At 39.9% G+C, this 24,307-nt stretch overlaps 1 non-coding gene across 1 annotated transcript; it reads left to right on the top strand.

The window, feature by feature from the left end:
• Nucleotides 1–17,775: 17,775 nt before the first annotated feature.
• Nucleotides 17,776–17,850, top strand: Trnas-uga (transfer RNA serine (anticodon UGA)). Its single transcript has one exon. It is a non-coding gene; the product is annotated as a tRNA-Ser (tRNA).
• Nucleotides 17,851–24,307: the final 6,457 nt, after the last annotated feature.

Here is a 24,307-nt window from a genome sequence, read left to right as displayed (position 1 = left end):
AATAATTCATGTACTTTTCAAGTTACATGCCTGTAATTCATACGAATTTGGGTTCACACTAATACCTTTCTAAAGACACATAGATCGACGAAATCGGATGAACCGTTTAGATTTTGGGAATTGGATGCTGGATGTTACTTGTATAATTTACTGTCAGATACTAAACTTTAAAATAATTAAGACATTGAAAATCTGATTACACCATCAGAGTCGTCGTGGAAAGAGTAGGAACGTACATGTTTCTTTTTGAGGTATCATGATTGATCTAGCTACTATTAATTTCTATATGAACTGCGAAATGTCTGCCATTATGGTCTCACACAGTCCGCCATCTTCGGCACTACCTGCATACAACTCGCCTTCATCGACACAAGGCACAGTTCTCGTCACAGCGTCAACATGGAATTCCCAGCCCTGAACAACTTCATTCATTTCACTCTTTGCCGTGAAGCGTTCAAATGAAATAGTTCATTCATGAAGTACGGAAGCCTGGCGAAGTTGCCCAGTTCGCCGCTCAGCCGCGGCTACGCTCGCTTCGCCTCGCTCGTAGAATAAAGCTTCATAATACTTCATAATTTTACCAACAGATGGCCAACTATGCAGTAACGTGCACGCAACGTTTTACGCTCTTACAGCGTCTGAGTTAACTTAAATAGAGCATGGTCGAAGGGGACAAACGAAAGATAAACAGAAAAGCCTGTCACATATAAAGAAGGTATTACATTTAATCTTGCTCGACATGTTCTCATGAAGCGCCCAAAAAAGTCTTTATCTGCCAAGAGAAACATTATTTATTGTATTCATGGACTGAAAACTAGGGCTACCAACAAAATGCAGTCCAATTTCATGTTCCTTTTAAAATTTAATCCAAAATAGAATGAGTATGTTTACCACTGTCACAAAGTCTATATATCTGCGGTTAATTAATGATTCAGAAGTTTTCCTGTAGATTTTATTTTTGTTGAGACTAATATAACCCTCCAGATTCAAAACGTAAACAGTCACCTGTAGTCATTGGTACGATTTCAGGTAAAATCCCTCTTTCAGTGTTATTACAAACCTTTTATTTTCATGTTGGCTGTGCGCGCTCACACAGCCAGCCTCTTCGTTTGTATCTGTAATATTAATTTGTCCGAAAGCGCTGCCAACGATAGGCTACCGGTAGACGCGAAGTATAACTGAACTGCACAAATAGTCACGGCTGCAGGAAGCAGCTGACGCTGCCTTCCCCTCGCCCCTCACCTCCCCAAACCCTCGCAAATCTATAGTTTCCCACAAACGCATCGCGATTCGTCGACAGGCAGTAGAGGGGGGACTGAAGTGAAGGGAGAATGAGTGACGTAGCGCCGATGTAATGGGATGAGGGAGAGGGGGAGAGAGTGGGTGAACTAGAAGGAAGTGTGGAGTGTGTTATCTGTGAAGAGTTTGAAGTACCAGTTCATTGAAACTGAGTGGTTAGTTCACACTTCACTGGAGTGATGCGTTCATCTGAACGACTCATTCGCGAGCTCCCCATCACTAGCTCCCTGGACCCCAGACAATGCTCGGCACCACACGGCTGCCGCCGAGCCGCCGCCGGCCGAGAGGCCCCAGCGCGGCCACGACAACTCGGAATACTTTCAGCACGCTGCGACTCGCCCGTCACCTCAGAAGATTCAGTACCTCAACAGCCATCTTGACAGATTTCTGGGCAATCTTGGAGACTACAGCGAGCAACAAGGTGAAGGATTCCATCAAGATTTTCAGGTGATAGAAGAACGATATCAAGGTGGGTGAGACAAGCACACGAAGGCAGACTACTGCTGGAATCTTCAGCGTCGCTGTCCTCACGATCAACACAAGAGAAAATCACACAGGCGTAGTTTTTCTTTATGGAAATTGTAATGTTTTTAAAAGAGAATCTGTTTTTTCCTTTCTTCTCCTATTATATGCTGAATCAACATTTTTGTGATCCTTTACATATGTTTTTATCATTTTCATTTGACTGTGTACACAATGTATCTCAGTCAATAATTTGAATTTTTCTTTGTTTGTTTATCTACATATTGTAAGTTAGTATAATAAATAGAGAAAATCTATAAAACTAGTGGTACATTGAAATTCAGAGTCATAAAGTTACCCTAAATTCGCTGTCAATTAATGGGCAAAATCACTGTCGACCAGTGTAATTTACTCAAATATAATATACATGAAACATTTTTCCTGGTGAATGATTCCATTGGCAACACCTCTAATACCTAATACATATTGTAAGTTAGTATAATAAATAGAGAAAATCTAGAAAACGAGTGATACATTGAAATTCAGAGTCATAAAGTTACCCTAAATTCGCTGTCAATTAATGGGCAAAGTCACTGTCGACCAGTGTAATTTAATCAAATATTATATACATGAAACATTTTTCCTGGTGAATGATTCCATTGGCAACACCTCTAATACCTAATAAAACCAGTGAACAGACAGCATATCACTGTCTGTGGATGGTCACATTTGGTAATCAAATTCTATATGCTGTGAATAGCACATAGTTTCAAAAGCAAACAGTGCAGGGGAATTTTTTTGCAATGATGGAGAAAGAGGACTCAGAAGCCCTGAAGATAATTAAACAAGTTGGTCAGTTCAGAATAAGTTCGATTTCAGATTTTGTTAACTTAAAAGGGGAAGCAGTTGTAGTGAGAATGTGAAAGGAGGAACGGAAAACGCAGAAAGTAATATGTCAAATATGTCAGTCTAAAGCATAATTGTCGTTTATTCTATAAAAACCAGATACGAAAAAATCGTCTTAGTGCAACAATTGCAATGTAATTTCTCTAACAAGAAGAGATTACCGTAGGTACGGGATGGAATTTATAGACAATGTTTTAGAGTTAACGCATTTTGCTTGTAGTTTATTTGTCGGTCGTTCCACGCTAACGATCCCTGTAGACCGTCACAACATTCATATCTGGATAATCTACGTATAGCTGTTAAAATAGACTGCTGTTATAAATATTACAGTACTTGTGGCCCGGTCTGACTCTGTGGACATATTTTATTCCGCGTTGAACACTACTGGAAAGGCTTAACAGTGCTATCAAGACACTCACTGTGCACATTAACTCGTCGTCCGAGGAAACTGCTCGTCAGCTCTTGCTTTGCTAAGAAGTTGATAGTCGCATAAAAAGGATACAACCAGAAGGACAAACAGGCTTGGAAACTAGACACCTCATTTTTTGTAGGAGTGCGGAATAACTTCAAAAGTTAAGGCAACGAATTTAGATGAAATGAGATTGACAAAATAAATTAAATATTTCGAGATGAATTTCTCTCAAAAAATGGTTCAAATGGCTCTGAGCACTGTGGGACTTAACTTCTGAGATCATCAGTCCCCTAGAACTTAGAACTACTTAAACGTAACGAACCTAAGGACATCACACACATCCATACCCGTGGCAGGTTTCGAACCTTCGAACGTAGCAGTCGCGCGGTTCCAGACTGTAGCCCCTAGAACCTCTCGGCCACTCCGGCCGGCGAATTTCTGTCCTCCACGTTCAAATCTTCTGGTTATTTGGCGAGCACAATCACGGACGACAATAAATGTATCACAGACATGAAGAGAAGAATAGCCATGGTAAAGGAAGCTTTCCAAAATAAAAGGAATTTACTAACAGACAATCATATAAGCCTAGAAAGTAAGAAAAAGTTTGCCAAAACTTTTGACTGGAGTGTCTTAACATACGGATGCGAAGCGTGGACTCTGGAAAAGGCAGAGAAAAAGGGACTGAAAGCAGTGGAATTGTGGATATGGAGAAGAATGACGAAAAGTAATGAACAAGTCTTAAGAGAAGTGAATGCGAACAGAACGTTACTAAAGTATATAGGAAGAAGAAAATAAAAAATGATAGGGCACATTATGAGGCACAACCAGTTCCTAAGGAATGTATTTGAAGGAAAAGTCTTAGGGAAAAAACCAGGAGGCAGGTCAAGAGCAACGTATTTTCAAATGGTTCAAATGGCTCTGAGCACTATGGGACTCAACATCTTAGGTCATAAGTCCCCTAGAACTTAGAACTACTTAAACCTAACTAACCTAAGGACATCACACACACCCATGCCCGAGGCAGGATTCGAACCAGCGACCGTAGCAGTCCCGCGGTTCCGGACTGCAGCGCCAGAACCGCACGGCCACCGCGCCCGACGCAACGTATTTTAATAACATCAAACAATATATGGGGATAAAATCGTATGAAGAATTGAAGAGGATCACAATGGAGAGAGGGACGTGGCTAAATCGACAAGGCATAGTTTAGTTTATGATTATGACGTTCAAATCCGAACTTACGGTGATACTGTTGTCCTTTTGCAGTTGTGGAAGTAATTAAGATCAGTGACATCAATAACTTTGTGTCATCCAGAAATACAGCTGAATTACTCAAAATAAATATGCATTTCAAATCGTATTATAATTAGATGTTATCATGACAAGTGTTGTACAACCTTATGTGAAATAATAATTTCATGTGACTCGATGAACTGATACACCTGTTTCAATAAGACACCAGTTTGGTAACTTGCGTGCCCCAACCTATCCAAATTATCTAACCATAAATAGAACCTACAGTCTAACGTGGAATCCGAACCACGTGTTGTTTTTGGTGAGTTCCCACATCACTGAGAGGTGAATGTTAGGTTAAAACAAAGACTAGAGAAGCCTTGGTCTCACCAAGATTCGGACCTCTCGTGTTCCAGGCAAATAGTTTTCCACCGTTTTTTTATTTGGTCTGCTTGAATGTCACATGACTCCGGTTCAAGTTCACCGTTGAGAACTTCTCTCAGTTCTTTTGTCACACACGGCAGCCAGCACGCTGACCAGACATACTGAGCTACCGTGACAGTGCCACTATGTCGCCACGTCCGAATGTAACATTATGAAATTAACAGTGATTAAAAATGAAAAACACATAAATTCTAGTGTATACATTTTTGGATTGATTTTTACTTTTACACTACAAGACCACCAGTGTATTCCCCAGGGATATACCTATCATAAAATCATTGATAGCATAAAAAATCGAAGCATCGTCAGCAAATTACGAAGGCACTTATGCCACAGACATCATATCATTAGGAAGAGCAACTTCGCTAACGTTCTAAATACCTCGCGATATCGCGATTGTGCCGTGGCAAACCAAGTACATGAAAGAATCTTCTCGGAAGCTGGAGCCTGCAGTTGATTGTCGATCCAGGGGTATGCTTTATTAGTTCGATCGCTTTTACTAGTGATTTCCGTTTGCTGTGCGGTAGGGACAGGGCACTTTCGCAAACTGCGAACGGAATTCTTCATGTGTCATAAAAGATATAAACCAAGTAAGCAAAAGTATCTGGACATCTGGCTGAAAATGATTTACAAGTTCGTGGCGCCCTCCATCGGTAAAGTTGGAATTCAGTATGGTATTGGCCTACCCTTAGCCTTGATGACAGCTTCCACTCTCGCAGCCATACGTTTAATCTGGTGCTGGGAGGTGTCTTTGGAATGGCAGCCCATTGTTCTCGGAGTGCTTCACTGAGGAGAGGTATCGATGTCGGTCGGTGGGGCCTGCCACAAAGTCGACTTTCCAAAACATCCCAAAGGTGTTCTATAGGATTCAGGTCATGACTCTGTGCTGGCCAGACCATTACCGGGATATTATTGCCTTGTAACCACTCCGCCACAGGTCGTACATTATGAATAGGTGCTCGATAGTGTAGAAAGATGCAATCCCCGAATTGCTCTTCAACAGTGGGAAGCAAGAAGGTGGTCAAAAAATCAATGTAGTCCTGTGCTGTGATAGTGCCACGGAAAACAACAAGGGGTTCGAGTCCCCTCCATGAAAAACACCACCGCCTCCGCATTTATTTTCGACACTACACACGCTGGCAGATGACATTCACCGGGCATTCACCATACCCTCACCCTGCCATCGGATAGCCACATTATGTATCGTGATTGGTCACTCAGCACAACGTTTTTTCACTGACGCTCCTTACAGGAAGCGAGGCGTCGTTTGGCATTTATTGGCGTGATGTGTGGATTATGAGCAGCCACTCGACCATGAAATCCAAGTTTTCTCACCTCCCGCCTAACTGTCATAGTATTAGCAGTGAATCCTGGCGCAGTTCGGAAATCCTGTGTGATGGTCTGGATAGATGTTTGCCTATTACACATTACGACCCACTTCAACTGTCGGCGGTCTCTGTCAGCCAACAGTCGAGGTCGGCCTGTACCTTTTTGTGTTGTACGTATCCATTCACGTTCCCACTTCACTGTCACATCGAAACAGTGGACCTTGGTACGATTAGGAGTGTGAAAATCTCGCGTACGTACGTTTTTCGGGGTGTCCGGATACTTTTGATCACACAGTGTATGTCAGAGTGTTGACATAACGGCATGCACTTGGGCGGAATTACTTTTAATGAAAACGTCGACTTTCCGATTTCACCGCCATCCAGACAGTCTTATAAGGAGGGACAACTTTACACACCCCACGAGTCAATAATGAACAGATACGACTCCAATTTTTTAAGTTTCCGTGCCTCAATCGGTAAAAATGCAAACCAACCTTATCGGATCACTTTGTTGTATGTCCACCGTCCGTCCGTGTGCCAGTCTCTTTGACTGTTAACACCGCTTTTTTTAGGAACGCGGAGAGGCAACAAGTTGAAATTTATGCAAGATACTAAGATCTGCGTTCACTTTGCGATGTAAATAAGTTCAGCTTCCAAGCCAATGCAGTCTGAAGACAGGGAAATATATGTTAAATACTGGGATACTCGCAAGTTCATTTATCAAAACCTGTAGATGAATTATCCATGTATGTGTCGAACGTGGGGGTCATTTCTGCTAGCGCCGTAGTTCAGATTGTTCAGTCGGAGGGTTGTCTGCCCTCCGTAATAAGAGAAATGTGTGAAATTAAAAAGAGAGAGAGAGGTGCGGGAAAATCGGGAGATTCTAGGATCGAATTTCAGTGAAATGACGGGTTATCGATCCTCGTTTTGACCTTGCCTTCCCCTCTCAGTGATGTGAGAAGCCGCCAGAAACAACATGTGGTTCGGATTCCACGTGGAACTATAGTGGGACGCGCTATTTGCGTCCAATAATACGACAGTAAGCGCGAGAATTAAAAATACACAGTTTTGTTAAACAATGTTTATTAGCTTGCACAATTTACATACAATAAAATCACAAAATTTGACAAGCACAATAAAAATTTTTATTAAATCCCTGTTGAAACCGGCATAACAAATGCATAAGGCATTACGAAAATTTCTGTTGATGTCAATACTTAATACAATCAAGACTTGTCAAACTGCGAACCAGCAAGACTATCCTGTACAATGACTTTTCTTTTGCAATATAAATTCATACCAAGGTATAACATTAAGGCATCACATAATGTACACAAGTAACAATAAGGCAACACTTAAAACTTGAACGCCCGGCAATGAAGACACCGGGCACCCGAACTTCGAAGGAATAATCCAGTTGATGCCAGTACTGGTAGGCGTTAATTAAATAACAAACATTTAATAAGAAAACAGCACCTCGGCATCTAAACATTCCCTGAGAATATACGCAAATAAAACCCTCCTTTATAAAAGTGAAACTTCACAATTAGCATAGAAGGTACAAATATGATAAAAATGGCTGATAAGGGAATAAGGAATTAATAAGGCGGAGCCTCCAGCAATGTCATCGGGCACTAATTAGAGAGTGACCCAGTTTTACAATTTTAAATCCATATTTCAATCGAAAGGTGCATTCGCCAAGGCGGCGGAGGAGCGAGCTACAAAGCTTAACGACCTGATAGAGCCAGGAACAAAGAGAACAGCGATACTCAGCTTAAGAACGAGATCGAGACAGAAGGCCAGCATCAAGGAGCCCAGTCTAAAGAATCACAGTTCTACTGGCAACGTCCATGTCGTCGAGCCCCGACGGCACGTTCCACCGTACCGGAGTAAATACACTGCACCCAGCTCAACTAAAACAAAAATAAACTACAACAGCACACTTGCGATTGCACATTCAAATTACATAAAAGAATAATTTTTTAACGTAACCGTTGAGAATTCATTTAAACACTGCAGTAAACGCGTAAATAAGATTCTTCTTTGAAACTTAATAGCGGCAGCTTATTATTACCTTAAACTGGCAATAGTCCATCAGAACTACACTTTCATTGAATAGTATTTCGTTACTCGTCAATTAAGGTGCCAATTTTGGTACTTAACCACCAAGGTTACCTCAATTTTAGATATACCATCACTCAATAATGAGGAGTTCACCGGGTGTCCGTATGTCTATCTGCTGATCCGTCATCAAGTGGTACGAAACTAAGATGGAAAGACCAAGCTTCGTTTATCATGTCACGTGTGGCATAACTTTGACACATCAGACTCGTCACTGAAGACAACATTAGTTAACCATTAACAAACACATATAAGCACACATTTGTACCTGTTTAAATCGAGCCCAGGCGACGCCCCGGCAAGCTCTTCTTCTCAACATGCACTGAGTGGTGAGAAAAGCCAAACACCACTTCAGTAATACCACGCGCAATGAGCATGCGCACCAGGTAAGGGCCAGCCTCCCGACCGTGTTGCAACCGCAACCTACAGACCACACAGTGAGAGCTGCTACCTCGACTTCAATAGCCGAACCAGCGGTGAATAACCGACGCGCCTCTGGCCAAAGCGACACCGATGGCAAAGATTACACCACAAGAAAGGCGTACTGGGGTCAGCCGCGCAACGTATCATATAGGTTCCCTTTCTATGGTTGGATAATTTGGATAGGTTAGGGACACGCAAGTCACCGAAGTAACATCCAGTGAAAAGACTTGTACAATGCCAGTGAGTAACAAGAAATTATTTTTATTATCTGTACACATAATTCAGTCTATACTGAGTCCTGAGGGTGCGGGGACACCTCGAACTTGTCAGTTGCATTACGTAAGGTAGCAAAATTTTTGCCGAAAGCTGAGGATAGATTTATTTGTTTCAGTTGGCCGACAGCTATTTCTGTAACTTAATCGCCTCAAAAAAATAACATACTCGTACTAGAGATGTGATACATTCCGTTTACTGTATACGTATAACTAAATCAGAGTAGATTTCAAGAATTATAGTGGAGATTTGAAGTTGAAAAATTGTTACTGTTAACAGTAACGTATCAGACGTAAGTTTTTCATTGGTGCTGATGTATGCCCCGGTACGACGCTGCCGAATTCTGTTTCCCCTTCAGTGAATCACACCAGGTATCTGAGGCTTTGACTTCGAATCCTTCCACCAGCAAGGAGGCTGCTGCAGCCATTGTCCACTGCCATAATGCTCGCGTAGCGACCACATGTCCACGATTTCTAGCCTCTGGAAAACTATTGAAAACTCACGAATCCATCATTTTCTATTTATGTCTAGTCGATCTTGCTCTTGTCATCCGGATCCTCCACGTGATATCTGTTTCGTAGTTGTGAGCTTGCGCACTCGTACACCGCCCAGTAAGGATTAAGTCTTTCCGAAAAACTACTACGAACGGTTTCGTTTGTCTGCAAGAAGTCAGTCGCAATTTTCGCCCTAGAGTCCAAAAAGATGTAAACCAGCCAACTGAATAGCATCATAATCCGGAAAGCTCACAAAAGATACCTATCACCAGTTTCCTGACAAAGTTTTGTGACCGTAAATAAAAATGGAGCCGTTTATATATATTATTAACTCGTGGGACGGGCAAAGGTCAACTTCCTTATTGGATGGCCGAGATATCGATGATATCTAAATATCGACTTTTTCATTTATAGTAATTTCTTCAGAGAGTATGCCTTTGTATCAACCCGAAGACGCGCACATTCACTAACAGGTGAAGAATTACATTTGCTCATTGTAAAAGTGCTCTATTCCCCGTCGTACTGAAAACGGAAATCACAGGTAAAAGTGATGAAATTAATAAAATATACTCCTGGATCCATAATCAATTGCAGGCCCCAGATTTTTAGAAAGTGCTTTGATAACCTTGGTTTTCAGCGAAATAATCGCTAGATTGCGAGGTATTTAGAGCGTTAACGAAGTTTCTTTTCCTAATGACAGCCACACTAAAGAATATGACTGTCGCATATCTGCCTTCAGAGGTTACTGGTGGTGCTTCTATTTTATTGTGCTTTGAACGTTTTTGTGATATATCTCACCCAGGGGAACACACTGCTTCGCTTGAAACATAAAAGTAAAACTAAAGCAAAAATCAATGTCGTAGGCTAATTTTTTTCAGTTACTGTTAGTCATGTAAGGTTACACTAGATATAAGATAGTAAAATCTAATTTTAATAATATTTAAAATGGTCATTAATTTTTGAATAATTCTATTGTATTTCTCGATGTCACAAAAATATTTATGTCATTTATCTCACACACATACGCGACAAAAAAAGGAAAGATACAACGTCATAAGACTGGATTTAAACAAGGAGCACCAAAATTCGAACCGGTGCTGTTAGCTACTAAGCTGTCAACATGCTTGAGATTACATCATCTGTGCGAAGTGATGCAACAGCGTGAAAATGTTGACTGTCAGTTTCACGGGAACTATTGAGTGTTGGTACCTAAAGCAAAATATGTGATCACTTATTTTCTCTCTTCTTTCACCAAGCGAAGATTCGACTCTGTCCGAGAGCGACTTACTGGAGCTCGCTATTCTAAAACATAGTCAGGAAATTGAGGTGTAACTTTAAGCCTGCTCGTGGAGCATAGAGTTCTTGCAGTATATCCACACCAGAAACATAGTTCGACCAATCCCCACGGGCTCCAAACGTTGCTAACGAGAAACTAATATACTATCCAAAGTAGTCACCACTCCCTGCGTCTCTCAGAACTGATATGACGCAATTAATCCTGTTAAGGTAAGATTAAACCGTATCGATTATGTGGAAACTGACATGTTTCATTTGCTGCAATTACTGGTCTTTTCTATTCTCTCTTTTTAACTCTTTTCGTGAAAGTACATCATTTCTGAGCTTCTCGATAGGATTGTAGAACGGTAAATGGCATTTCATGATACTGGGACGCAAAGACGGCAATATTTGGTAACGGACGCTTCCAACTGTGACCTAGAGTAAACGAACAGCTTAAAACGACTCGGAGAGATCTTCCTTTAGCCGTATTTGGTGTTTGTCAGCTGTGTAGGGGTGACTTTAATACAAAAACCGTTATACGAGAAATGATTTATGTTCCATGCTGAAATGCTCAATTTAATTTATCAACCTCATTTCATCCACATCCCTTGCCTTACAGTACATAACTTTTTCAAGTTATTACACAATGATGTAGAGAGTAATATGCCTCCTTGTTCTTCTCGTTTTACCCTGTTTATGTGATCCTCAAGTTTTTAACCAAACTAGACTCGATGAGCAAGTGTCTCTGGAGATAAGTTAATGTACACAGTCAGTATCTTCAAAGCGTTGTTACCCCTTTAAAATATTCTCCAGGATGAAAAGATATTTGTATTTAGCATTGTCCATTGAGTCAGATCAGGCCACAAGTTCACCTCTTTAATTAGAGGATGATTCTGTCGTTAACTGTCTTATAATAACTTCAGATGATCAAGACAAACTGCACAGTGATTTAGACAAGACATCTGTGTGGTGCAAAAATAATGGAAAGTTTGAATTCATCCATATGAGTATTAAACAAGTCCACTAAATTTCGGTTACACTATGAATCACACAAATCTAAAGGTTGTCAATTCTACTAAATACTGAGGGATGACAATTACGTATAACTGTCATTGGGACGATGACACTGGTAACGCAGTGGGGAAAGCAACCAAAGGCTGCGATTTATTGGCGGAACACTTACAAAATGCAACAAGTCCATCAAAGAGACTGTTTGCACTATGCTCCCCCGCCCTTTTCTAGAGTGCTACTGTGCAGTGTGAGCTTAGATCATTTACGATTGACGGAGAACATCAAAGAAGTCCAAAGAAGAGTAGCTCGTTTGTATCAGTGGATAGAATGGACAGAGTACCACAGGTATGATACACGAATCAGTCATTAAAACGTAGGTACTTTTCATTGTGACATGTCAATCAGCTACTTTCTCCTCAAAGCCTGAAAGTATCTTGTTGGCAATATCCTACATATGGAGAAATTATCATCATAAAAAAGGAGAAATCGGAGCAAATACAGAAAGAGTTAATTGTAATTTTTCCTGTGAGCTTTTCGAGAGTGGAACGGCAGAGAAAGAGGTACGAGCTGGTTCAATGGACTCTCTTCCAGGCACTTAATTGTGATTTGCAGAGTGGTCAGGTAGATGTACAATTCACATAAAAATGCTGTTATATCCTAGAGGGGTCCTTAGTGTGAAACAACTGAGAAATAAAATATGAGCAAAGTGCCCCAACTACGGGATACTGCATAGTATCCATCCAATGCTCAGGAAGGGTAACATGTTCGTGTTACTTTGGTTTCTGTCTGTCTTAAGCTGTCTGGAAACTGGAAAGCTCATACGTCAGGCACTTTTCGCTGTTATCGATACAGCATCGCCAGCAGTTATATCGTAATCATTACGACTAGATAATGCATTTCGTCTCTTTCACTTCTACGGAATGAAAGAATGTTTTACTTAAGAATTACATATTTGACACATTACAGTGTTTTTGTTCCTTGTCTCACAGTCTCATGTCAACTGCTTCTTCTTTCATGTTATAAGAAACTAGAATCGAACTTGCACTGCAGTGACTTCTTCGGAGCTTTTGAGTCCTATTTTTCGGTCATTGCGAAAAGTTTGCTTTTGTCATTTGAAGCTTAATGTTATTCACAGCATATGAAATTTGAACACAGACAGCAAACTTCGACAAACAGCGTTATGTTGTAGTTTCATATGTGTTATTCCATATTAGAGGTAGTGCCAACGCAAACTTTCATTAGGAAAAATGTTTTGAAGTATACACGTAATATAAAACAGAATGTTATTCATCCATAATGTTAAGAGGATCAGGTGTTGTTACAAAAAGCTAATGTCTCATAGTGAATGAGTTTTTTAGTTTCCAGTTCGTTTTAGGCCCTAAACAAAAATACCTACGATAGCCACAGAAGAGGAGTATACTGAAATGTTTTCCCTCGATATTTATTTATAATGTTCGATTTGTCATCGTGCATCTGTATAGTGTTCACAACTAAGATTTATATCCAAATGAAAGTTACGAATCGTGAATAAGAATCTTTGGCCTGTGCTAGGTATTTCTGTTCCCAGTCAACGCAGAGGAAGCCGGCGATACCGCGTCTTTGAAAGATGAATTCTCCAATCCCAGCTAGCTCAAGTATCTCATCGTCTGAGCAGTTTTATTCTGCCTGCCTCTAGTCTAATGGAGAACTGGTTAAATTGTAGAATACTTTGGGCAACTATGTGACCGTCGGCTTACTCCCTGCTTCAGTTCATAATTAGCCTGGTAAATTCACTCGATATTTTTGTCCCACTTGCATTAAATATTCTAAATTATTCTCACAGGGTGGAAAACATAGTGGTAGCAAATTTATGGTTTTGAGTCCAGGTATCTCGTTCGGATATAAACTGCTGTTTACTTCGCAATTTACTTGATGAATTCTCTGTCTTGATCACGATTGGGACAACAAGGACCACTGTTACATGCAGCTGCATGCTACCATAGCGGTACACAGTTTGCCCTTCAAGCGGAAGAGTGCATTAGTTTTTGGTTCTAATCTCGTTAGTGTCAAGATCTTCACCTCATTTGTGGAAGAGCCACTAGCAGACAGATCGACAAATAGTAACGAAATAGTAAGACAACTTTTGTCGCTAGCTTGATTCTGGAACCTGTAGATCTAAAGGTGAAAACCTTGCTGAGCTACACACTTGTTACTGCCTGCTTTTTCAGGTTCGGTCAATTGTATTAACTTAATTGTGAGACTGAATGGTTTATTAGCTAGAGTTTGTCATGTGTCTTCCCCTATTGCTACGTTTGCATTTCTCCGTGGTAGCCTTTTAACGCTACTTCAGTATGATGTGGACTGAAAGTAGAGACAGACCATTTCGAAGCCGAAAGTGCTTATTATTCTGCTGATTCGCGACAATTTGATATACTTTGCTTTATTAGAAATACATTTTCCGTTAAGTTGTAATTCATTTGTATTATTACTGTGCGTACTAAATAGCGTTTTTTAGTAAGTGTATTGAATACACCTCGTAAACAGAAGAGATAAATAAATCAGCAGCTGTCTAGTGTGCCACATTGCATAAAACAGTCTCACAATGTACGGAGAGTTTTCCGAATTTGTTTCTAAAGACAATATATTGGTAACATTTCGTTTCCTTGTATGTTTTTTTGTAAAATAACAGGCAGTAAAACTGCTCATTTCAGCAAGATTAGAATGATTTATCGCGTAACCGAAGTTTAACTATTCCCTTCAGTACTGTAGTGGACAACCTCACTCTTTTCATTATTGACAATTTTCACAGCATTCAGATGTTTTCTAAATCGTTTTGCAATTTGTTTTGATCTTACTAGACGATAAACGAACGATAAATAACAGTATCATCCGCAAATAACCTAAGGCTGCTGCTTAGATTGTCTCTTAAATCATTTGTATAGATAAGGAACATCAGAGGGCCTATAATGCTACCATGCGGAACGCCAAACATCACTTGTGTTTTACTCGATGACTTTCCTGTTTTACTCGATGACTTTCCGTCCGTTACTAACAACTGTGACCTCTCTGACAGGAAATCACGAATCCAATCACATAACTGAGACGATATTCCATAAGCACGCAATTTCACTAAAAGCCGAATGTGTTGTACAGTATCAAAAGCCTTTCGGAAATCGAGAAATGTGGAAACAATTCGAAATCCCTTGTCAATAGCACTCAACACTTCGTGTCTGTAAAGAGATAGGTGTGTTTCACGAGAATGATGTTTTCTAAATCCATGTTGACTGTTTGTCAATAGACCTTTCTCTTAGAGGTGATTCATAATGTTCGAACACAATATATCTTCCAAAATCCTACTGCAAACAGACGTTAATTATATATGCCCGTAATTCAGTGGATTACTCTTACTACCTTTCTTGAATATTGGTGTGACCTGTGCAACTTCCATGTCTTTGGGTACGGATCTTTAATTGAGCAAGCAATTGTATATGATTGTTAAGTATGGAGTTTTTGCATCAGCGTACACTGAAGGGAACCCAGTTGGTATTCAGTTAGGGCCACAAGACTTACTTTTAATAAGTGCTACTACTCTGAGGATATCTACTGCTAAGGAACTCATATTGGTAGCTGTTCTTGATTCGAATTCTGGAATATTTACCTCGTCTTCTTTGTTGAAGGAATTTCGGAAGGATGGGTATTTCCACTGCTATCGCGCAGAGAAAACATTGACCGTGTGTCGCCGCTAGCATACTTTACACACGACCAGTATCTCTTTGGATATTCTGAAAGATTTCGAGACAATGTTTCGTTTTGGTAACTATTAAAATCATCTCACATTAATGTCCGCAGTAAACTATGAGCTTGGGTAAACGATCGCCAATCTTGGAGATTTAGCGTTCATTTAAATTTGGCTTGCATAGTTCGTTGTCACTGCAGCAGTGTTCTGACCAGTTTTGTGTACCAAGGGGGATCGCCACTGTCGTTTGTTAATTTATTTGCTGTCGATATTATTTCTTTGAATTCAAGCCACATCTGGTCTATATTTATATTGTTAACTAGGAAGCAGTGGAGATTGTCCCTCAGAAAGGTGTCAAGTGAGATTTTCTTCTGTTTTTTTAAATACGTATGCTTTTCGTATATTTCTGTAGAATTTGTAGATTACAATATTCAGTTTCGCTACGACAACCTTGTGTTCACCATTCCCAGTATCCATTTTGATGCTCGTTTCTATCTCAGAGTTATTTGTTGCTAAGTGGTCAGGCGTGTTTTCACAACCGTTTACTATTCGGGTGGGCTCGTGAACTAACTGCTCGAAATTATTTTTAGAGAATGCTTTTAGCGCAATTTCTGATGACCTTTAGCCGGCCGTTGTGGCCGAGCTGTTCTAGACGCTTCAGTCTGGAACCGCGCGACCGCTACGGTCGCAGGTCGGAATCCTGCCTCGGGCATGGAAGTGTGTGATGTCCTTAGGTTAGTTAGGTTTATGACCTCAGATGTTAAGTCCCATAGTGCTCAGAGCCATTTTTTTCGGATGATCTTTTATGCGTACCTCCGGATTTCAGCATGTATTTTCGCCAACATATCAAGGGTAAATTAAAGTCACCACCAACTATAATCGTGTGAGTCAGGTTTAAAATTAAACTCAAGTTTCCTTTGTATCATTCAGCAATTGTATCATCTGAGTTGAGAGCTCGGTGAAAGGATCCAATTATTATTTTATTCCAGTTCCTAAGAATGACCTCTGCTCATACTAACTCACAGGAGCTATCTGCTTCAATTTCCCTACAAGGTAAACTACTTCTAACACCAACAACCATGCCACCGCCAACTGTGTTTAGCCCGTTCTTGCGGAACGCCGTTATGTTCTAGCAAAAACTTTGGCCTGAACTATGTCGGGGTTTATCTAGCTTTCAGTGCCTATAACGATCTAAGCATACATACATATTAGCGCTTGGAGTTCTGGTATTTTTCCAACACAGACACGACAATATACAACAGTTATGCCGATGGTTCCTACATCTACGTTCTTCCTATGTTCGACCTGCATCCTTTGAGACTGTGTTTCCCCGAGACCGTCTAACCTAAAAGACGGCCTACTCCATGCAACACAGCCCCTGCTACCCGTGTAGCTGCCTCCTTCGTGTAGTGGAACCCACCACCCTGTGGCACAAGACGAGGAATCTGTAGCCCAAACGGTCGCAGAACCGTCTGAGCCTCTGATTCAGACCCTCCAATCGGTTCTGCAACGAAGGTCCGCAACCAGTCCTGTCGTCTACGTTGTAAATGTGAGCTCTGTTTTGCATCTCGCAAGCAAGACTGGAAGCCTTTATCACTTCTGTTAGCCGCCTGAAACCAGATAGAATCTCTTCCGATCCAAAGCGACACACATCATTGATACCGACCGAGCCACAACCCGCCGCTGGCTGACCCTGTGCTCTTCCTTCAAGCAAGGCGCCTGGCGAGTATAGTGGACGTCCCAGGACGAATGGTTAAAAGTCAGGGATGTGACAGGAATGATCATTTGAAACAATAAGTCTAGTAAACATGGGCTCTAAAATGAACACTTGGTCATCTTCGCTTTTGTGAAACACATCTCCTCTATAGAACATGTGCTCATTGCTCTTAAAGTATGCATTTTAGAACCCGCGTGCACTAGTTTTCCCCCCCAAATAATCGTTCATGTTATACCTTTGATATTGACCATTCCTCCTGGGAATACATCAGCCGTGCAATGGCATTTCGGATCATTATGCAGCCGGTCAGATACCCTAAACAGATCGAGGAATTCTGCTGTTGTCCGTGGTCTTGGATTTGTGCTGAATAACTACACTGGAGGGCACTTGCCTGCGAAAGGCAAAGGTCCCGAGTTCGAGTCTCGGTCCGGCACACAGTTTTAATCTGCCAGGAAGTTTCATATCAGCGCACACTCCGCTGCAGAGTGAAAATCTCATTCTGGAAACATCTCCCAGGCTGTGGCTAAGCCATGTCTCCGCAATATCTTTTTTTCAGGAGTGCTAGTTCTGCAGGGTTCGCAGGAGAGCTTCTGTAAAGTTTGGAAGGTAGGAGACGAGGTACTGGCAGAAGTAAAGCTGTGAGGACGGGGCCTGAGACGTGCTTGGGTAGCTCAGTTGGTAGAGCACTTGCCCGTGAAAGGCAAAGGTCCCGAGTTCGAGTCTCGGTCCGGCACACAGTTTTAATCTGCCAGGAAGTTTTTTTACACTGAAGGGCTTTACGATTACATACGATGGCTTGCCTTTTTACCCTCTGTCACTAGGTCATTGCAACTGGACGAACATGCTTATTTGTCAATAATACTACTAGCCTGCTTCTGTCACTAACTTGCTGCTTGGAAACAATTTGGAAAAAAGAGTTCATTAAACTTGTAAGAGGTATGTGCTACCTGCGATATGTAAGCTATAAGAGAATCTGAGACCAAAGAGCAGTGTTGACTGCAGTACGAACTGTGTAGCAGTAGCAATAAGTTGTTGCTAGCGAGCAGTCGCCTGTCTGCTCTGGTCTGGTGTATCTTGTTGGCTGGGCCGGTCGCGGTGCAGCGATGCCGGAGCCTGAGTATTATTGTACAAGGTAAAAAGCAGACTCGTGCATATCTAGTAATGTTATGTAACGTCCCATGTAAATCTTTTAAAAATGTCCTAATAATAATCTTCGTGATATAAAGTAATTTCTAAAAAGACATTCATTTCAATTTAAAGAATTTACTAATTTCTTCAATTCATGATCATTCCTATTGTTACAAAAGAAAAATCAGTTGCTTCATTTCATAAATGACAAATCTATCGGCCAGCATTGCACAGAGCTGTCCCAAAAAATTTTATATAAGAGCAGATATATTCGCCGTTTTTATTGAGGTAAGAATTGTTCCTTTTTTTATTCAGAATGATCTTACAGGGCCATGACGCAGCGCTGCTGTCGTCCAAATTCTACCAGGTTACTGAATTTATTTTTTATTACGAGGTTTAGGAATTTTTCTGTTTCGAGCTTACATTAGATGAGAAAAGAATTTTGTATGTACGTTAAATGTGAATGCATTTCTATACGGAGATTATAAATGGGAACCAATTTTGTTCTGAGGTTACACTAAAATTAGAATCACTATCCATACTATTTTATTATTATTTTGCGTGGGGAGGTTACACTTGGCGACAACCGGCCAGGATCGTATTTCTTTGTGAATCTCTGAGAAGTAGTCATATATCTGCTCTTATTTACTTAAATGTAGTTTGCATCTGGCGCAACGCATTTACTAACTTGTCACTTTTTCTTTCACAGATCATCGGCAATTTATTGCTCTTTGTGGAACTTGTGTTTGTTCCATTTTTGCTTTGTCTTTGTTTCATTTTTGTGCTTAATTTTGATTTGTGAAAAATGCCGCGAAAAACTGTCAACTGTACATCGCGATGTGCAATGAGTGAAATAGCCGACTCGCATAACTTGACCGATAATTCTTGCGACGCTCAGTGTAATAATGATAATCCCATAATTACAGATAATCAGTGCGGACCGACCACTAGTAATGATTTTAATTCTAATGATGAGCAAACAAATTCAATTGTGTCATCTGTTAATTTATCGACAATTGACGACGCGGCACGTTCCATTACTATGAACGCTGTCCAGATTGACACACCCGGTTTGCAAAATTTGAATTGTGAACATATAATTGTTTCTAACGAAGGTGAACAATGTACTCAAAGTACGTCAGATTTATTTGATTCCGAGGTAGTGACTAACAGTGCATATTAAATTGGCAAATCTTTTCAAGAAATACAGAATGACTAAATGGTTACAGAAAAAGTGACAAATGGAGATACGCCATCAAACAGCACAGATAATAGAGTAGGTAATATTGGCATGAATCAAGTTATGGCATTATTGCTACAACTTAATGAAAATTTCAAACAACAAATTAATGAATCGAACAAACAAATTAATGAAAAACTAGACAACAATTCCAAACAGTCGAAGAAAGAACAAGACAACAATCACAAACAACTTAGTGAAAATCTCAAACAAAAAATTAATGAAATTAATGAAAAACTAGACAACAATTCCAAACAGTTGAATGAAAAACAAGACAAGTCGATCGAACAAATTAATGAGAAATTTAAACAGATTAATGAACAGATTGCAGCTGTTGCCGTGCAATGTCATGATACTAAAGAACAATTACGTGAGGAAATTAAGGCTTGTGCTAGGAACAGTAGTGAAGAAATTAGATCTGTTGCACAAGAATTAAGTAATACACATGCAGCCACAACTAAAATACTTAGAGACGAAATTAGTGCAGTCGCTAAACAATGCTCTGAAAACGCAACACAGTTACGCGACGAGTTTAAATTAGTGTCAGCAGAACTTTCACACACACTGGACGCGAAAGTAGATGCGAAATTTGACCAACAGCACAGCCAAATTGACGAACGTTTTAATCGCTACCCACAAAATAGTGAAACGCGTTACCATAAATTTATACAGGAACAGAATAAAGTAAAGCGACAAGTCATGGAAACAATTACTGCACAGAGACAGGAAGATAAGCGTAAATCATTTACGAAAGCAAAAACATACGTAGACAACAATATTGCTACAGTATCGGACGAAATCAAACAGTTGAACACCGAATTGCGTGATGAAATTTCCGATCTTAAAACAAAAACAGACACACACAAATTAGACTTTCAGACAATGACCAACATACTTGAAAAGTTGGAACTAATACAGGATCCCGATGCCATCAAAGCAGACGTTAATAAATTGAACGAAACCACACGTAAAATACAAAAACAAATTAATGCTTGTGATAATAAAAACGATGATCAAGTAAAAGCACTGACTGAAAAATATGATGAGTTGGCCAGTCGTGTTGACGTTATCGAAAGTAATAATGACACCAAATCAGACGATACGTCACCAGTTTCGCTTAATCAAACACCCGAATTCCAAAATTTACAGCAAACAATCAGTGAGATAGGTTCGTCCAATAATACATTACGTAGAAAATTGTCAACTTTACAGCAAGAGGTAACAGAGATGAAAAATGTTTCAGCGTTTAACACATCACAGCATACGCCACTTTGCGAACATTTGTCAGACTCACACAGCCAGTATAATTTAGGTAATTGCATAGAGTACGTGGGTTAGATTCCGAACAGTCACAGACAAACAGATTCTCATACAATCCTGAACCTGTTCAGACATACAGAGACGATAATTTTGATTACAAGCACTTTCTATCCGTGAGAAAATTTAAAGTATTTACAAATGACAGAACACAGATTCACCCATTGGATTGGATACAACAATTTAGCTTTGCTTTTCCACCGACTTGGCCCGTAACACATAAACTTGAATTTATTTGCAGTTTTTTGGAAGGCGAACCGGCAACTCGTATGAGACCGATCGCAAGACAATGCTATTCGGTAGAAGAATTTCAGAATGCTTTTCTGTCAGCGTATTGGTCGAAGACGACACAGCGCGGAATCAAGGATCAACTAATTACTTTAGTGAATTATGAGAACTCGAATTTTCCCACTGTCACGCAATTTTTTGAACACATGGTCCAACAAAACCAATACTTCAGTGAGCCATACAGTGAATCTGCACTTATCCAATTATGTATTTCTAAATTACCATGATCATTAAGAGTATCACTTTTAACAGGACAGCAGAAAGAAAATATTTCGGCATTTAGAGATCTGTTACAGCTTTTGGAAGTTCAGCAATCAGATTATTCCTTCATAAACAAAAATTTTTCACATCATAACCAAGGACAACCAACATACAGCAATTACGATCAGTCACGCTATTTCAATAGCAAAGGTAATAGACGGTCCAGGAACGACAACCACCAGAATTTAATAAGAGACAAAATTTTAATTATCAGTATCGTCAAAATTATCAGCAACAGGAACCACATTTTGGTAACAATAGACGCTTTTCACCGCAACAGCATCAAAGCCAGCCGGTTAGCATACCTAACCAACAATGTAATGTACAAGGTCAACCAAGCTTTAATGTTTCGCCGCTTGCACGTATAGCATCGGCTCCGCCAAATAGTAACGCACAGCAACAAAGAAATAACTACGTACAGAAATCACACCATTTCAACTCATATCGCAATGCACCGTATAGAAATGACTGTCATGACAGACGTAAAAATAATGAGTACAATTTTCAGCGTACGTTTAATAACAGTCGGTGTTATCAGCAGCAAAATCATCCGCAACAACAGATTATCATGAATGAACCAGACAGTAGATATCATCCCGAACCTAATACGTCAGGAAGAAATAACAGAACAGTACAAATAGTTGAAATGCCACAGCATCCTCCAGAAAATAATAGCACGTCAGATAGAATTTGACTAGATACAGTACAGGTTGCATCTTCCAGCAACGCAAGCAATACTTCAGATACGCAGAATCTTGTTCACGAAAATGTTATTACTTTTGACGACATCCGAGACAATCTTTTGCAGGAAAAACCAGTTATTCAAAAAACAATTTCACACCCAGTCATTGAAGTAAAGATTGGATCATCCAAATTTTCAGCAGTAATCGATTCTGGATCACCTATGCCGCTTATAAATGAGGAAACTTTCAACGAATGTAACAAAGAGAATACCTATCCTACGTTACCATTAGGCAAAACTAAAGTAAAAGGAGCAGTATCTGGTAAAGGAGTAGATGTAAAATTATAGACACATTTATCGTTTTGTATTGCAGGTCATACATTTCACTCAAATTTTTGGATTGTTCCCTTATTGACAACAGACGTTATTTTAGGTACGAATTTTCTGGTACAACACGACGCAATTATTGACTTTCAAAACTCCTATTTAATGTTAAAGGTTGAAAATGTACAACTGGCTTTAGAATTTCAGCACTCTTTATCTGCAGAAGAACAAACAATTAATCGTACAGAGGTCATTTCCGCAGCACGTAACATAGACTGTTATTCCACATTGTTCACAGATACGTACGTACACAACTATAATACTCCAGACGAAGCCGACTATAACGTTATGCAAATGATTTCTGATAAAGTCAAACAGAGCAGTGCAAATACAGACGACGAACGCACGCAATTACGCAAAATTCTTTTACAGCAAGCTCCAGTTTTTGACAATGTTCCTGGTACTATGTCCGGTTTTATGTATGAATTTCAAGTAAAACAGAACGACACATTTAAAGCCAAACATTATCCCATTCCGTATATTCACAGAGAACAAGTTACGAAAGAATTGCAAGCTATGCTTGACCTAGGAATTATTGAACCGGCAGTTAGTCCGTACATAAACCCACTCCATATTGTTAAGAAAAAGGATGGTTCACTTCGCCTCGTACTTGATTCGCGTCACATTAATGACATTATTATTAATGAAACAGATCGCCCACAGACACTAGAAGAACTTCTACAGAAATTTCATGGTACTGCTATTTATTCCACATTAGATTTGAAATCGGGATTTTGGCAAATTCAGCTCCATCCGAACTGTAGAAAGTACACAGCTTTTCTCTGTTTTGGTGACTTTTACCAGTTTTACAAATTACCGTTCGGTTTAACAATTTCTTCAGCAGCATTTATTCGCGGTTTGAATACTATACTTCCGACAGAACTTAAAGATAGAATCACAACGTATGTAGACGACATTCTTATTGCAGAAGCTAACTGGTTTGAACACAATCTGATTCTTGAACAACTGTTACGAACTTTTCGTGCACAAGGACTCACAGTTAATCTCAGTAAATCGCACGTTGGGAAAACTTCTACAAAATTTCTTTGACATGTAATTTCAGCAGAAGGCATTGCGCCTGACCTGGAAAAACTTCAAGATTTACGTGACATTACTGTTCCTACGACGAAGAAACAACTACGCAGCTTTTTGCGTTTAATTAACTTTTTTCGTAAATTTATTCATTACTCTGCTTTGGACACCCCTAGATTATGTCAGTTGACGGGTAAAAACACTATTTGGTCCTGGGATAGCCAAGCACATTCTGAATTTGTGAATCTGAAAGAAGCTTCGTTGAATGCGCCACTTTTATCACATCCAGATCTTACTAAAAAATTTTCCATTCCCACCGACAGTTCTAACACTGCTTTAGGCGCACACATTTTTCAGGAAATTGAAGAAGATGGTTGTACAGTAATTAAAACCATCGCCTTTGCGAGTCGCATTCTGTCACCTGCTGAAAGCAATTACTCTGTCACAGAACTTGATACATTATGTGTTGTATGGGAATTAACGAGATTTCGTCATTTTCTTTATGGAAGACACACTACCGTTTACACAGATCATAGAGCTATACAGTTTTTACTTTCCGCTAATTTACGCACGACAGTTTAAGCAGATGGAAGCTTTATTTACAGGAATTTAATTTTACAATTGTTCACATTCCTGGTACACAAAATATTGTAGCAGACGCACTATCCCGTTCTCTCAGCAACAATCAGCAAGACATCGCAACCAACTTCTGCAAAGCAAATTTCAGCGTCATGTATATTCAACAAGTTTCATTTGAAAATTTCATTTCGTCGTCATTACGAGACATAGCACAAGAGCAGAGTAAAGACAACGTATGGAAAGAAATTAAACACCTTTGGCAAGATACGAATAATGTTAC

Source organism: Schistocerca cancellata, chromosome 6 (assembly GCF_023864275.1).
Source record: "Schistocerca cancellata isolate TAMUIC-IGC-003103 chromosome 6, iqSchCanc2.1, whole genome shotgun sequence".
Taxonomy (NCBI): domain Eukaryota; kingdom Metazoa; phylum Arthropoda; class Insecta; order Orthoptera; family Acrididae; genus Schistocerca; species Schistocerca cancellata.
This window is presented reverse-complemented; position numbering and strand designations above follow the sequence as displayed.